Genomic DNA, 14,324 nt, shown 5'->3' with positions numbered 1-14,324 from the left:
ATAACATTTGCTGAATTTCAGTGAAAATCTTTCTCAAACCTATGAATCCCAAAAATGCAGTAATTCATATTCTTTGCTGCACTCTATAATTTCATTTAAAACTTGCAAATGGTACAATGTGCTGAGTCTTACTTCCAAAGCCAACTTCTCCTCTGATTAATTATCTCTACCCAGTTGACGATAGATAAATGATCCAGCAAATGGGCTGGACAGCAACCTGCAGTTGTTTGCTGACAGTTCTGTGATGTATGACAAGCTTCCAAACTTGAGGGGCTGTAGGAGGACACAAGATCACTCAGACAAAATTTCTAATTGGTGTGATGAATGGCAACTGGCTCTAAATGTACAAAAACGCAAGTCAATGTGGATGAGTACATTAAACAAACCCATAATGTCTGGATACAGTATTAGTCATGCAGTCATGTTACTTAAATATCTAGACATAACACTGCAAAGTGATATGAAATAGAATAAGAATGTGAGGACTGTGGTAAGGGAAGTGAATGGTCAACTTTGGTTTATTAGGAGAATTTTGGTAAAGTTTTGTTCATCTGTAAAGGAGACTGCACATAGGACACTATTGTGACCTATTTTTGAGTACTGCGTGAGTATTTGGGATCTGCACCAGGTCGAATTCTAGGAAGACACTGAAGCAGTTCAGAGGCCGGCTGCTAGATTTGTTACAGATAGATTTGAACAACACAGAAGTATTACAGTGTTGCTTCGGGAACTCAAATGGGAAACCTCGGAGGGAAGGCAGCATTGTTTCAGAGGAACGCTACTGAGAAAATTTAGAGAAGCGGCATCTGAAGATGACTGCAGAATGATTCTGCCACCACCAACCTATAAGGATTACAAAGGTACATACAGAGACATATAGATAGTATCTTTTCCCCTGCTCTATGTACTAGCAGAAAAGGAAAGGAAATGTTTAGCAGTGATGCATGGTACTCCTGTCAAGCGTTGTAGAGTGGCTTTCTCAGTATGTATATAGATATAGATGATAATTTTAGTGAACATACTGTACATTAGAGAGATATGCCTCTCTTCTTGAATGTCACTATTTCCTTTATCAACTATCTGCATGTCTGATTCATTCCTTGAACTATATGAACATTTTAAAAAAATACTGGAATATTTGTACAATTCCCTCTCTGTCATTGAGTACTGCGCAATCAATCAATCAATCAATCAATCAATCAATCTCTCTCTCTCTCTCCTGTAGCAGGTTTACCTGAAATTCTCAATTATTTGTTAGATGTATGCAAATCTCTGTCTTACCCTAGTTTTCACCCTCTGCAGCTCTCTCTAATCACACTGAAGTTTTTCCCTGATATCTTATCACATGTCAAATCATCCTCTCACTATCTCTTGTAACCGTTTTCCACATGTTCCTTTCCTCCACAATGCTCCAGAGAAACACCTCATTTACTATCTTATCAGTCCAACTAGCACTTCCATGGAATGCTGTGTTCCAAACTTACAGTTTCATAAATCTTTTCCCCCAAGTTAAAGCTGATATTTGGTACTAGTAGACTTATTTTTGCCAATAATGCCATCCTCATATTCAGCAGTATTCTTTCTTATACCTTCCCTTTCCTTCCTCCATCATGATTACTTTGCTTCCAATGTTCCTTCAATTTGTCTACTTTGAGGTCCTCAATTTTTACTTTAAGTTATTTATCACTAATTTCATTTCTGTTATATCTCATTACTTCCGCATATCTTTGACTCTCTCTCTCTCTCTCTCTCTCTCTCTCTCTCTCTCTGTGTGTGTGTGTGTGTGTGTGTGTGTGTGTGTGTGTGTGTGTTTATATAATCCCCAGCGTCAAAGTTGGCAACAGAATTGCAAGTTTCTGTCAGATGCCACTAGCGGCCGTGTGGAACCCGATGGACCCAATGGAGCATGCTTGTTGAGCCATGCCTCCAGTGGCTCTGTACCATGAGCGCCCTCTGCCGCCACATTATACGACGGCCGACGGCAGCCACACAGCTCACTCGCACTTGGAGTCTCTCCACTTTGTGGCACTATTCATAAGCCACCTAGTTGCAGCTCCCATACCATCATTCGTGCAGCAGAGCATCATCCTTGTTGACATTGAGAGCACAATTCTACTTCTTGCTGCATCATTTGTATTGAGTCTTTGTATGCTTTGAGAAATACATGGTAAGTAAATCTTCTGTTTATTGTACTGACTTGTTTGCTAATCATTTCTGTTTCTGTCCTGCTTTCCTATGATGATAGTTGTCACACCACTCTGCAGCCCACCTCTCCTTATTGTTGCATTCCAAGTTGTACACAACACACCTGGTGACGAGTACTTGGGCCTATGTGTGGCCTCCTTCAAGTAAAGTTTACTTCTTCCTGTTCTGTTGTCTTTTTGACTGATTTTTCCTGTTGTTTCTCGCTGTTTGTATTTGTGCATTGCTCAGTAGATAATGGGTACTACACTGCAATCGCCTGCTGCACAGCCTGCAGTTGATCTAGCTCAGCTTATTCAGTTTTAGAGTCATTGAATGTTGCAACTGCTTGAAGTAATGAATCACTTCATGACAGCACTGATGACTTCCTAAAAGATGCCGGACCCAATAGTAGCAGCACCACATGCCAATGTGCTGCCATTTTGCGAGTTTAATAATGTGAAGGAAGTCTGGACAGAGTACCTTGCACAGTTCAATGTTCACATCGCAGCTCATCACACACAAGGTACTGACAAACATTCTTTCTTCTTGGTCATGGTGGAAGTGGGTGTTAATGCTTGTATGTCCTGCCCTGAACTAGTACAAAGGCGCTTGCAAAGTATTATGAGGGCAGGGTACAAGTGGTGGCTGCCAGTTGCAAATTCTTTAGGTTGCATTAGCAACAAGAAGAGACATACTGTCAGTGACTTAATTTGCATGGCCTTACTAGACAGCGTGGATACAAATATGACTGTGGCAAATATTATAGTGAGATAATGTGACGCCATCACACACAATGAAGCTGATTCCTAAATTTAGGAACAGATTATTTAATGCCCAGATCCTTCCTTGCAAAAAGTTCTGCCAATTCTGTACTATCAAGGTTCCTGCAAAAATGCAGCAGACAGTTTCAAGGTAGTGCCTGTTTGTTCAGTAGACAGACACGGCAAACATGCCTCGCAGCTGACTCACCAACAGCGGCCCACTTCGCGTCTGTGCTCACATGTTGGGGCTGACACGAGGTGTGAAATCATGCCCTCCCTGCAATACAGCAAATGATCATTGATCTTGCCCCTAGTGTGAAGCGACTTGGTCCTTCATGCAAATCTAAGTCACAAAAGATGTGTACTGTGTTTGCAGAGTCCCACAGCATCACTAGTGCAAAACAACACTGTAACAGCTGTTCCCAACTCATCTGCAGCCTATGTGAGGACAACAAACTATTTGTGTCTCTAACTACTGCTGGACAATCGGTCCATTTGCAACTGGTCACTGGAGTTTCAATGACTTTGCTCAATCGTTACACTTATGGATTGCTTAGCAAACCTTAGTTGGCACGTCACATAATACAGTGACATCATGCAACAACCAAGACATTCCTGTTTTGGGCACTTGTAACTTTCCTGCAACTTTCCGACATTTGATAAAGACAGTGGCATTTACAGTGCTTTCCTCCCAAGAGAGTGCTAATATTTTTGGTCACAACTCTTTTAGTTTGTTTTGGGTTAAGCATTTAGGACAGCGTACTTCCTTCAATCCTCGGGACAGTGTTGCTAAGCTATGAGTAGAATTTCACGATCTGTTTTCTGAGGATTTTGGGAAAGTCAATAATTTTGTTGTCCATGTCAAAGTGAATGGTAATACACAGCCACATTTTGTTAGAGCTCATCCTGACCCTCAGGCTCTTCGAGAACGGGTGGCTCAGGAACTTGCTGCTTTGCAAGACAGTGGGACCATAGCACTCATTACTGCTAATCACTGGGCATCCCCTCTTCTTAGTCTGACAAAGCTGTCCAGCAGACTCCACTTGTGCACTGATTTTAAGAAAACTGTGAATCCTCAATCACTGACAGTTATCTCTTACTGTGCCTGGAGGAACTGATGGATAAAATGGATGCCAATCATTGCTTTTCCGAAACTGATTTGCATGAAACTTACTTGCAAATACCATTGGACAAACAGTCGTAACATGTCTGTCATTAACACTCATCTGGGTCTCCATAAATTTTTAAGACCACCATTTGGCACTGCTTCTGGGCTTGCCATTTTTCAGCACTTCCTGAAGCATATGACCGCAAAAGTTCCTTTTTACTCAAATAATTTAGATGAAATTGTCATCTGAGGCTGGACTCCTAATGAACACATTAACAATTATCACACTCTCTTTCAAGTGTTGTCTGCAGGTGGTCTCACGTGGAAGAATGTTCTTTTTGTTCGGTCACAAAAGTGTCAGTCCACTTTCCAGAAATTGAAAGATGCTTCGGTTGGTGACTGATGCCTTGTTCATTGTAATAAAGCCAAACCTCTGGTCTTGGCTGTGGATGCTTCCTCTTACAGTGTCGGCGCAGCTGTGTCACATAAATTTGGTGCTGCTGACAGGCTGACTGCCATTGCTTTGAAACTGTCAAACAAAGCTAAGGGTAATTAGTCACGAATTGGAAAGGAGCCTCTCGCTATTGTCTATGGCATCTCTAAGTTTCACCAGTATCTTTTAGGCAGAAAATTTTCCTTGGTGACTGATCATAAACCCCTACAATCTTTGTTTACCCCTTCTCAGTCAGTCTCAACACACAAAGCATAGAAACTGCAATGGTGGGCTGCTCTTTTGTCAAATTACCATTATGACATTGTGTGTCAGCCCACTTCCAAACATGTCAACACGGATGTTATTTCTCATCTGCCTCTTAGCCCAGATTCAACATTTAACAAGTCCTCTGCTTCTTGTAGATACACTGATGCACAAGACACAGATGTGTTGTATAGTTTTCCACTGAATCACCAGAAAATTGTCCAGGACACAGTTATGGATCCTGATTTGCAGATTCTGTTGCACTCATTCGTACTGATTGGCTGCATTCAGCCAGACCAATTCATAACTCTGGGGTTCACTGATATTCTGCCAATTGGTGCACTCTTGCAGTGCATCATCAGTATGTCATTTTGCTTCGCATCAATAACGATCAGTCACATATTGTGGGTCCACATGCTCTCGTGCCTGATGTGCTTCATTTGCTACATCAAAGTAATCGGGGCATCACTTGTATCAAACATCATTGCACTTGACACTGCCTGGATGCACAGATTGAACAGTTGACTTCTCAGAGCCTGTGCTGAACAATAGTCAGCCCAGCCTCGGCAGTTCTTTGAATGGCCCGAACCTTGAGTGCCTGGGCAATGTCTGAACTTGGATTTTGTGGGTCCTTACTGGACTACAGATCAGCTCGTCGTCGTTGACACTTACAGCAAATTTCCCTTCATGGTTCCTATGCGCTCTACTACAGCTAATTTCACTATCCAGGCCTTGTCGTCAACCTTTCGCCTGAGCGACTGCCTGAAGCGATTGTGACTGACAACAGACCTCAGTTTGTTGCTACTGAGTTTGAATAGTTTCACACCACCTCTAGCATCAACGATATCATGAGTGCAGAGTTCCACCCACAATCCACCAGCAAAGCTGAACACTTTGTGTATGAACATTTAAGCACCAGATGGATGAATCTGGTGCCTCCCACACATGGAATCAAGGTCTGTTGCTACTCTTGTCCTCCTACTGCTGCCAGCCATGCAACGGACTACCGCCGGCGGAGTTTTAAATTGGCAGCACCACCCCTTGCTGCACCCACCCTGGCGGACTGTGCCCGCTCCGCCCAGACATGCAAAGTATCATGCCCAGAGACACGCAAAATATCACACATATTGCATGGTGGATGCAGGTGCTGGGAGTGAGGCACCACTGTAGGTTTTCCTCAAGGTTCTATGCTTCTCCTGCAGGACCATGAGGAATGCTGAGGAGCCACGACAATCAAATTCATCCTTGTGAATTGTGTGATCTTGCCACAGGCTTCAAGCTTTCAGATTCTGCACCCGCCTGGTCGCAGCGGCCATTGCTGCCTCCAATTCCCATGGGCCTTGCACCGTCTGTTCCAGTTCCAGAGCCAGTGGAAGTTAACACACTTTCACCACTGTCGCCATCTCGACAGCCACCATTGTCTGGGGATGGAACCCTCTTTCCAGCAGCTGTCTCATGTGGTGCCTTGGGCCTCTGCAGTTGTTAACATGCCTCCATGGGTCAGGTTATCACACTAAAATTCCACATCAACCTGTATGAAACTCTTGTATGCAGGGACCTGTTTACATCTTCCTTTTTAAGTTCATCTTTACTTAACTTTAGGGGATAGTGCAAATCATCAAACAAGTGTCAGCAAGAGAGAAAGTTTCAAAAAGGTTTCAAATTATTTGTCAAGTTTGTTGGAGGGTGCTAAGTGATCTCAATCTCTAATACTGGTGGTGAGCATTTTACAGTTTTAAATTTGGTCAATAATTATATAAAATACAGAAAAAAAAAATTTTTGTTGTCTCTGGAAGGCACTGGAGAGGCTGAGGGTGGAGAAGTGGGACTGGCAGCTGACAACAAAGCCATTAGGAAGTGAACATACTCTCATAGTTTCATTTTGAATGTTAAGAATAGGTTTAGCCAGCTGTCAAGAGTCATGTGGAAAGGAGCCTCCAGTAAGTAAGACGTAGCAGACTCCCACCATTGTCAGGAAGCCTAAGTTAGAAAGCAAAATTGAAGAGGAGAGGATTCCAGATCTAGGTAACAGTCTCATTGCACTACAGCAATGTTGCAGGAGACATTAGGTAATGACTACCAATTCAACAGAATTTTTAAACCAAGTGCTGGGCTCAATAAGGTGACAAAACTCTTGAAGGCCTTGTATAATACTACAAGAGCCCATAACCAAAAGCATGATTTGTTGCTTTATGGCCAAAACCATATAAAATGGTTAAATTAGATGACTATGAACTGGCTAGGTGGGCAGTAATGGTCAAAAACGTCACAGCTCCATGTGGGTCCATTTCTGCAATGTCAAAAAAAAAAAAAAAAAGTGCAGATAGTATTATCACAATACATCTCATATTAAAAATGTACATAGATTCTGTCATTTTATCATCAAAATGTTTGTTTTCAGACATTTTACGTGAAGTATTTGGCTCAGCAAATTTTCAAAACTGGCAACAAACTACCACAGCCACTGAGTTCAATTTACTTTTTAAAATTCTGAATGGTTGTAAGGATTGCTAAATTAGTGTTTTCAGAAATTCTTACGTTACCTATACATTCAAAAATGAAAAGAATGTGCCACAGTTTCTAACTCCCCGATGTTGAGAACTGCTATTTACTTTTTATGCTCTTGTCCCTTGAATCATGTCTCATGAATGCAACAATATGAAGTATTAATAAGCTCTGGTTTAATTTTTAATTATTAATTGGTCACAACAGCACATGGCACAGATTATAGCAAACAAAACCATCCATATTAATCATGACATGCACTATGAATACTGTCATGGTATTGTTAATCAAACAATGACAGAGGAGCTAACTTGCCAAGAACACGAGAAGACAAATACCAAGATTGTTTACCATGTTTGTCAAATTAGTTAATGAGGCCACGTAATTCTTCAATATTCAACACTGACATTTTCCTGATAGTGCTTAGGAATATGGAACTTTTACAACTTCAGCAAAGATTTAGATGGTTGTTGGCATTTGTAATTCCCGCTGTTACACTAATGTTTTGCACCTGCATGAAACAATCTGATTGCTCTAGCAAAATCTTAACCTGTTTTTCATGCTAGGATCAGTTTCGATTACAATGCTGCATTCTATCACAAGGGAAAAGAAAGGCTACTGACAATGCCGAAAAATTTTACATGCTACCAAAAGGCTTTCACAGATTTAGGAACATGTACTCGTGATAACAGGAATGTACTGACTGTCTTAGAAGAATTCATCTGCAGATTATAAAATCAAGAAAAATTAATAATGTTATTTCGGTTAGATTAAACATTTTTACACAACGTATAAAATGAAAAGTGAACATTCTTCTACATCTCTAAACCTTGGATTCATCTAATTCTAACCCTTGCAATCTACTGCTGTGTAAAACAGATCTGCCATAGTATTTATTAAAAACGTATATATTTCACAAATATGGAGCAACACTCATACAAAAAAATGTAACAGGTCTAAACCCTATTTCTTTCTGACAGAATGACAATCAGGGACATATAATTTTTCGTGATTTTCCAGCTGCCAACTACCAGAAATGAGCAATGTTCTTTTAGATGAAGATTCAACGTCCACAAAAGGTATTACCTAACATAAACTTCACTGTACGATTTTTAGATTTTGTTGTTGTCTTCAGTCCGAAGACTGGTTTGATGCAGCTCTCCATGCTGCTCAACCCTGTGCACGCCTCTTCATCTCTGAATAACTACTACAACTTACATCCTTCAGAATCCGCTTACTGTTTGCCTCTTGGTCTCCCTCAATGATATTTATCCGCCACAATTCCCTCCAGGACTAAACTGGTGATACTTCAAATGTCTCCGAACGTCTCCTACCAACCGATCCCTTCTTCTAGACAGGTTGTGCCACAAATTTCTTTTCTCTCCAGTTCTATTCAGTACCTCCTCATTAGTTACCTGAGTTATCCACCTAATCTTCAGCATTCTTCTATAGTACCACATTTCAAAAGCTTCTATTTTCTTCTAAACTGTTTATCGTCCTTGTTTCACTTCCATACATGGCTTCATTCCATACAAACACTTTCAGAAAATATTTCCCGTGACTTAAGTCTATACTCTGTGTTAACGAATTTCTCTTCTTCAGAAATGCTTTTCTCGCCATTGCCAGTCTACATTTTATATCCTCCCTACTTTGACCATCATCCGTTATTTTATTGCCCAAATACCAAAACTCCTCTACAACTTTAAGTGTTTCATTTCCTAATTTAATTTTCTCAGCATCGGCTGATTTAATTTGACCACATTCCATTATCCTCATTTTGCTTTTGTTGATGTTCATCTTATGTCCTCCTTTCCAGTACTGTCCATTCTGTTCAGCTGCTCTTCCACGTCCTTTGCTGTCTCCGACAGAATTACAATGTCATCGGCAAACCTCAAAGTTTTTATTTCTTCTCCATGGATTTTAATTCCTACTCTGAATTTTTCTTTTGTTTCCTTTACTGCTTGCTCAATATACAGATTGAATAACATCGGGGATAGGCTACAACCCTGTCTCACTCCCTTCTCAACCACTGCTTCCCTTTCGTGCCCCTACACTCTTATAACTGGCATATAGATTCTGTACAAATTGTAAATAGCCTTTCACTCCCTATACTTTACCACTCTCACCTTCAGAATTTGAAAGAGGGTATTCCAGTCAACATTGTCAAAAGCTTTCTCTAAGTCTACAAATTGCTAGAAACATAGGTTTGCCTTTCATTAATCTATCTTCTAAGGCAAGTTGTAGTATTGGTACTGCCTTGCATGTTCCAATATTTCTACAAAATCCAAACTGATCTTGGGAACTGCAGCTTATTCACTGGCTTGTAACAAAGACTTTAATACCATTAAATATGATCTTGTAAGGTTTTTTTACTATCAGAAAATTGTCTGATTAGTACAATGCAGCACTAAATTTGTCAGATACCAATTTTTTCTGTATCTGAAAAACTAAATTTTATCATATTCAACAGATTTCTGATGTAATGCTTTGCTACCAACTGGTAAAATTTTTAACACTTTCATAACAGTCTCAAAATGGGAGGTGCTCACATTCTTCTGAACAATGATTTTTGTGCAATAACTGACATAAATCTACTAGTAAGAGAGATTTTCAGATGGTCTGTTACAATTCTAAAATTACTGTATTTTGGTTTAAGGCAGTGAAATCTCCTGATTTTATGTGGTTTCTGCTGTATTGCTGTAAGTCAAAACTTTTGGTTGTGGGCTCTCCTACTACAAGGATTGTACTGAAGAGGCTCAGGTAATAGCAGTAAAGGCTGGGAATAGTCATAGTAGGAGATACTAGGCTGATGTTACAGGCAGCGACTTAGGCATGACTTGCTCAAATTTGGTCCACTAGTGTTATCCGGAGATCCTGCATTACAATAAACCCCATTCCAATAGTACTATGGTGTGTGTTAATACGGGATTTGAGAAGGTACAGACAGGTGCCATTTGTGAGTATTCATAGGTCAGGCTAAATTAGGCATGGTCTACACCTGAGGAAGATTGGGAAGAGAGATGGTGGCAAAATTTATGGCAAAGTTTGTAAGTGACAGTATAATAAGTTGATCTGAGCTCACTCAAAGCCAAATTCCAGTGATAACTTGTAGAGAGGATAAACCTTTCTTTAGGATGATGTAGGAGGTATCACTGCTTAAGGAAGGCTCCTTTTAATACTGGAAATTAGTTCAGTAAACAGGGGATGCAGACCAGAAGGCATAATAAGCTTACTTCATTAAATATTTATGAAATTAAAAATTAAACAATGGAAAATCCAGGACGGAACAATGACAATATTATGAAAAGGATATATTGCTACTCACCATACAAGGGACATGCTGAGTAGCAGAGAGACACAACAAAAAGACTGCTAAATACGTGAGCTTTCTGAAGTAGACAACAAATACACAGTCACACAAGCACAACTCACACATGACAGACTGTGATAAACTGTGCATGGAAGAGCAGTCTGGATGATGGGGTTAAGGAAAAGGCTGGGGCAGGGAGGGTTAGGGATAGCAGGGTAGGGGTGGGGTACTGTGAAGTGCTGCTTGGGGGAAAGTTCATGGACATGGTGGGAACAGGGTAGGACAGCTAGGTGCGGACTGCACAATTTTACCGTTGCTCACCCCTACCCTGCTGTCCCTCCCCCCTCCCTGCCCCAGCTTTTCCTTACCCCCCACCACCTAGATTGCTTCTTTCATCATGGGCAGTTGCTCGCAGTCTGGCCTTGGTGGCCAGAGACAGTGCTCATGTGTGAGTTGTAGTGGCGTGAATGTATGTTTGTGTGTGCACGCACATTGTGTGTTGAATACTTTAGAAAAAGGTCTTTTGACCAAAAGCTCAAATATTTAGCAGTCATTTTGTTGTGCCTGTCTATGACTTAACATCATCTCTATGTGGTGAGTAGCAATCTATTCTTTTCATAATACTGGCACTAAAAAATAAGTAGACAATCGCTAATAGATCTTGACACTGACATAACTTGTATCTGAGAGTCTCATTTACATAACGAAGAAATACTAAGGCTTCCTTTGGAGCAGTACATCGTATCTGATTCGTGTGCAAGGAGTTCATTACAGAACAGAGGTGTAGCCATTTATACTACGAGTAATGTTTCATTTAAAAGAGTTGACATACCAAAACTCTAACACCAAATATTTGGTCATGCAGGAGAGTTTGAATTTTCAAGGAAAATACTTTTTATAAAAGCCCTGTGTATTTCCTGCAGTTCAGAAGACAAGAGTTTTCCCATTTAGACTTAATGCTGTGCTAAGCTCAGTTCTTAATAAAGACATGAAGCTGATTTTGTGTGAGGATTTTAATTTAAACTTCCCAATGAATTCTCACAAGAATGGAGTTACTTCAATTTCTGGAAGATTAGGAACACAGCAGTCAGTCTCTATACCACTGTTTATTATTATTATTATTATTATTATTATTATTATTATTGCATATCCAGATATCAGCTATTAACAGCCATTTTGAGTGAACTTGAAGGAATTACCAGCTAACAAACTCACAACAGTACATGCCACCATATGACTTGACAGGTATATGGGCAGACTGTTCCTATCCTTCTGTAACTAGAATTCAGAATACAAACATTGTGATCACAGATATCTTCACAGTCAACCAGATTCATGGTCAGTCAGCTTCATGGTCAATTAACGTGAAGGGCACAATATGACAAAAATTTGTACTGGCCAGCTAAATCATAATGCACAGGTAATAAAATGAATGTCCTGCAGCAAAGGATTTAAAAATATGAGCAAACTTTCAGTGCAGACATTTAAAGCCACCCTCAAAGGGAAACCTTGGCAGAAACTCTACTTGACTGATAAATATAAATGAATTTCTTCCAACCTTTACCACATTCTTTGATAGCTCTTTTCCATTTAAAATTTTCATGTGGTCAAGCAAACTAATAAGCAACCAATTTAGGTAACTAATGGCATCAGAATATCATGTAGGAGGAAATGGGAGCTCTATCATAATACGGAGGACAGTCAGAACCCTGTAACGTAATTTCACTACAGGAAATGCTGTGAAGTACTGAGGAATGTCATCAGATCCATTATACCAAAAGAATAAATAACACTCAGAACAAAATAAAACTCCATGGTCAATTGTGAAAGAGGTAACTGGACAAAATTTGGGTGTTCAACATATTACACCTCTCTTATATGAGAATAAAATTGTTAGTCATCTACCATAGTAGTTCGAAATATTTAATAGTCACTTCTTGTTAATAGTCTGGAAGTTAAATAAAAATTTTATTGGTAAAGGTAAATATGCAGAACTCATGACATTTGGTGTACAGAGAGAACTACAACACATTTAGTTGCACCACACTGGTTCCTGTTGACTAACATAGCTCTACTTCTTATTCCTGTATCGCCCACGCAGATCTCTGATATAATACATGGCTCACAAATGTGATATTGTTGTCCTAAGGCATAAAATTTAAATGTTTTGACTATAGCATGCTGACCTTTCTAAATGTACACAGTCCAACATATCTTACTTCAGCATTAGTTCTCAGATCTAAGATGTACTGTAAGTTTCAAGCACTGGGATCAGCATTTACAAGAAATTGTACAGCACTGAAAATAAATTACACAGCACCGTTTAACTGTTTCATTGTGCGATTTTTGACAACAGACATATATACTATTTTTACGAAGCTTCGAATTTTCTTAATATTCTGAGTAATCAATGAGACAATCCAGGCCTGAAGCTGAATGTAGCTCACTCTTGCAATGATATTACTGCAGCACATTTACCAGCCATACTCTGAGAGTCAAAAACAGTTTCCAAGAAATTTAGAGGGTGGCTGGAAGGTTTGCAGCAGTAGTATCAGTCCAAATAACTATGTAAATAAAAACACACTTTTTAATATATTGTGTTTTTAAATTGTTCTAAAAAGTATAAAATAATTTGTCTCAGCCCCATACACATTCCTAACACTATACAGATAGCCCTGAAAATTTGTGCTTTTAATAGTTATGACAGTGCTTGTAAGATGTACAACAAAAAATGTGGTGCACATGCAATACATAACTGATGCATGAATAGTTATTTCCAACTATTATCTACTGCATGCACCCCACATTTTTCATTATAAATCTTACAAAGTATTGTCGTAGCTATTAAAGATTCAAAAGTACAAATTTTTGGAACTGTCTAACAGGATTAGAAATCTGTGTGAGGCAAGGAGGCACTATTTTATACTTTTTAATCTGCTTACAATGATGTATATTAAAATTCATTTTTATTTAAATAATGATGTTCTGTTTTTAGTCTTGTCTGTGAAAGTTCTCAATGGATTTTAAACATTCAGATGACATTAAATTTTTTATTTAAATAATTACTTATATAAATATTAGATTTTTAATCTGCAGATTCATCCATGTACAAGTATATCACACACAATGCACACATCAACTTCTCCCCCTCTCTCTGTCCATCTCCTCTTCCCCTTTCTCTCTGCTCCAGCCACGCCCATCCACTTGCTTAACAGCTGCAACGCATTCCAATACTCCCCACACAACACTCTAGTCCTGCAGAGCTGCTGAGATGTCAGGTATTACCAACCATTTTCACACCTATCCCCAACACAGACTGACAAGAAAGAGAATTAATATTGCATTATCATCCAGTTCTTTGCTATGTTCAAAATTTTATGTCTCTGGCTCACTGGGACATTAGTTTAAAACCAACTGCAAAATTTGATCCAACAAGTGATCCAATAAAGTTGTTACAATGAATCACATTCAGCTATGTGACCGAAATCTCAAAATGCGTATCCATCAGAGTGTTGTTTTGCTTTGAAGTCACATGCAGTTGTTTAATTCTCAACATGAATATTTCAATAACATGGTAGGAAAATCGTGCAACATGTTTGCTACACATTACTGTGATGCTACAAGGTGTTCAAAAAGTCTCTCCGCAGTGTCGTGTGATTGTTAGCCATGCGTGCCATACACCACAGTGAATACACTGAAATGAAACTCAGTGAAATACAAGTTATTAATTTTTTGAATATTCATTTTTACTTACAAATT

At 39.4% G+C, this 14,324-nt stretch overlaps 1 protein-coding gene across 3 annotated transcripts in view; it reads right to left on the bottom strand.

Annotated features, from left to right (window-relative positions):
* Positions 1-14,324, bottom strand: part of LOC126190656 (RB1-inducible coiled-coil protein 1) — a 329,494-nt gene that overhangs the window by 9,327 nt on the left and 305,843 nt on the right. The gene's annotated exons all lie outside the window — the stretch shown is intronic.

This window comes from Schistocerca cancellata, chromosome 6, assembly GCF_023864275.1.
Source record: "Schistocerca cancellata isolate TAMUIC-IGC-003103 chromosome 6, iqSchCanc2.1, whole genome shotgun sequence".
Taxonomy (NCBI): Eukaryota; Metazoa; Arthropoda; class Insecta; order Orthoptera; family Acrididae; genus Schistocerca; species Schistocerca cancellata.
Note: the sequence above shows the minus strand (reverse complement) of the source record. Positions and strands in the feature narration are given on the sequence as shown.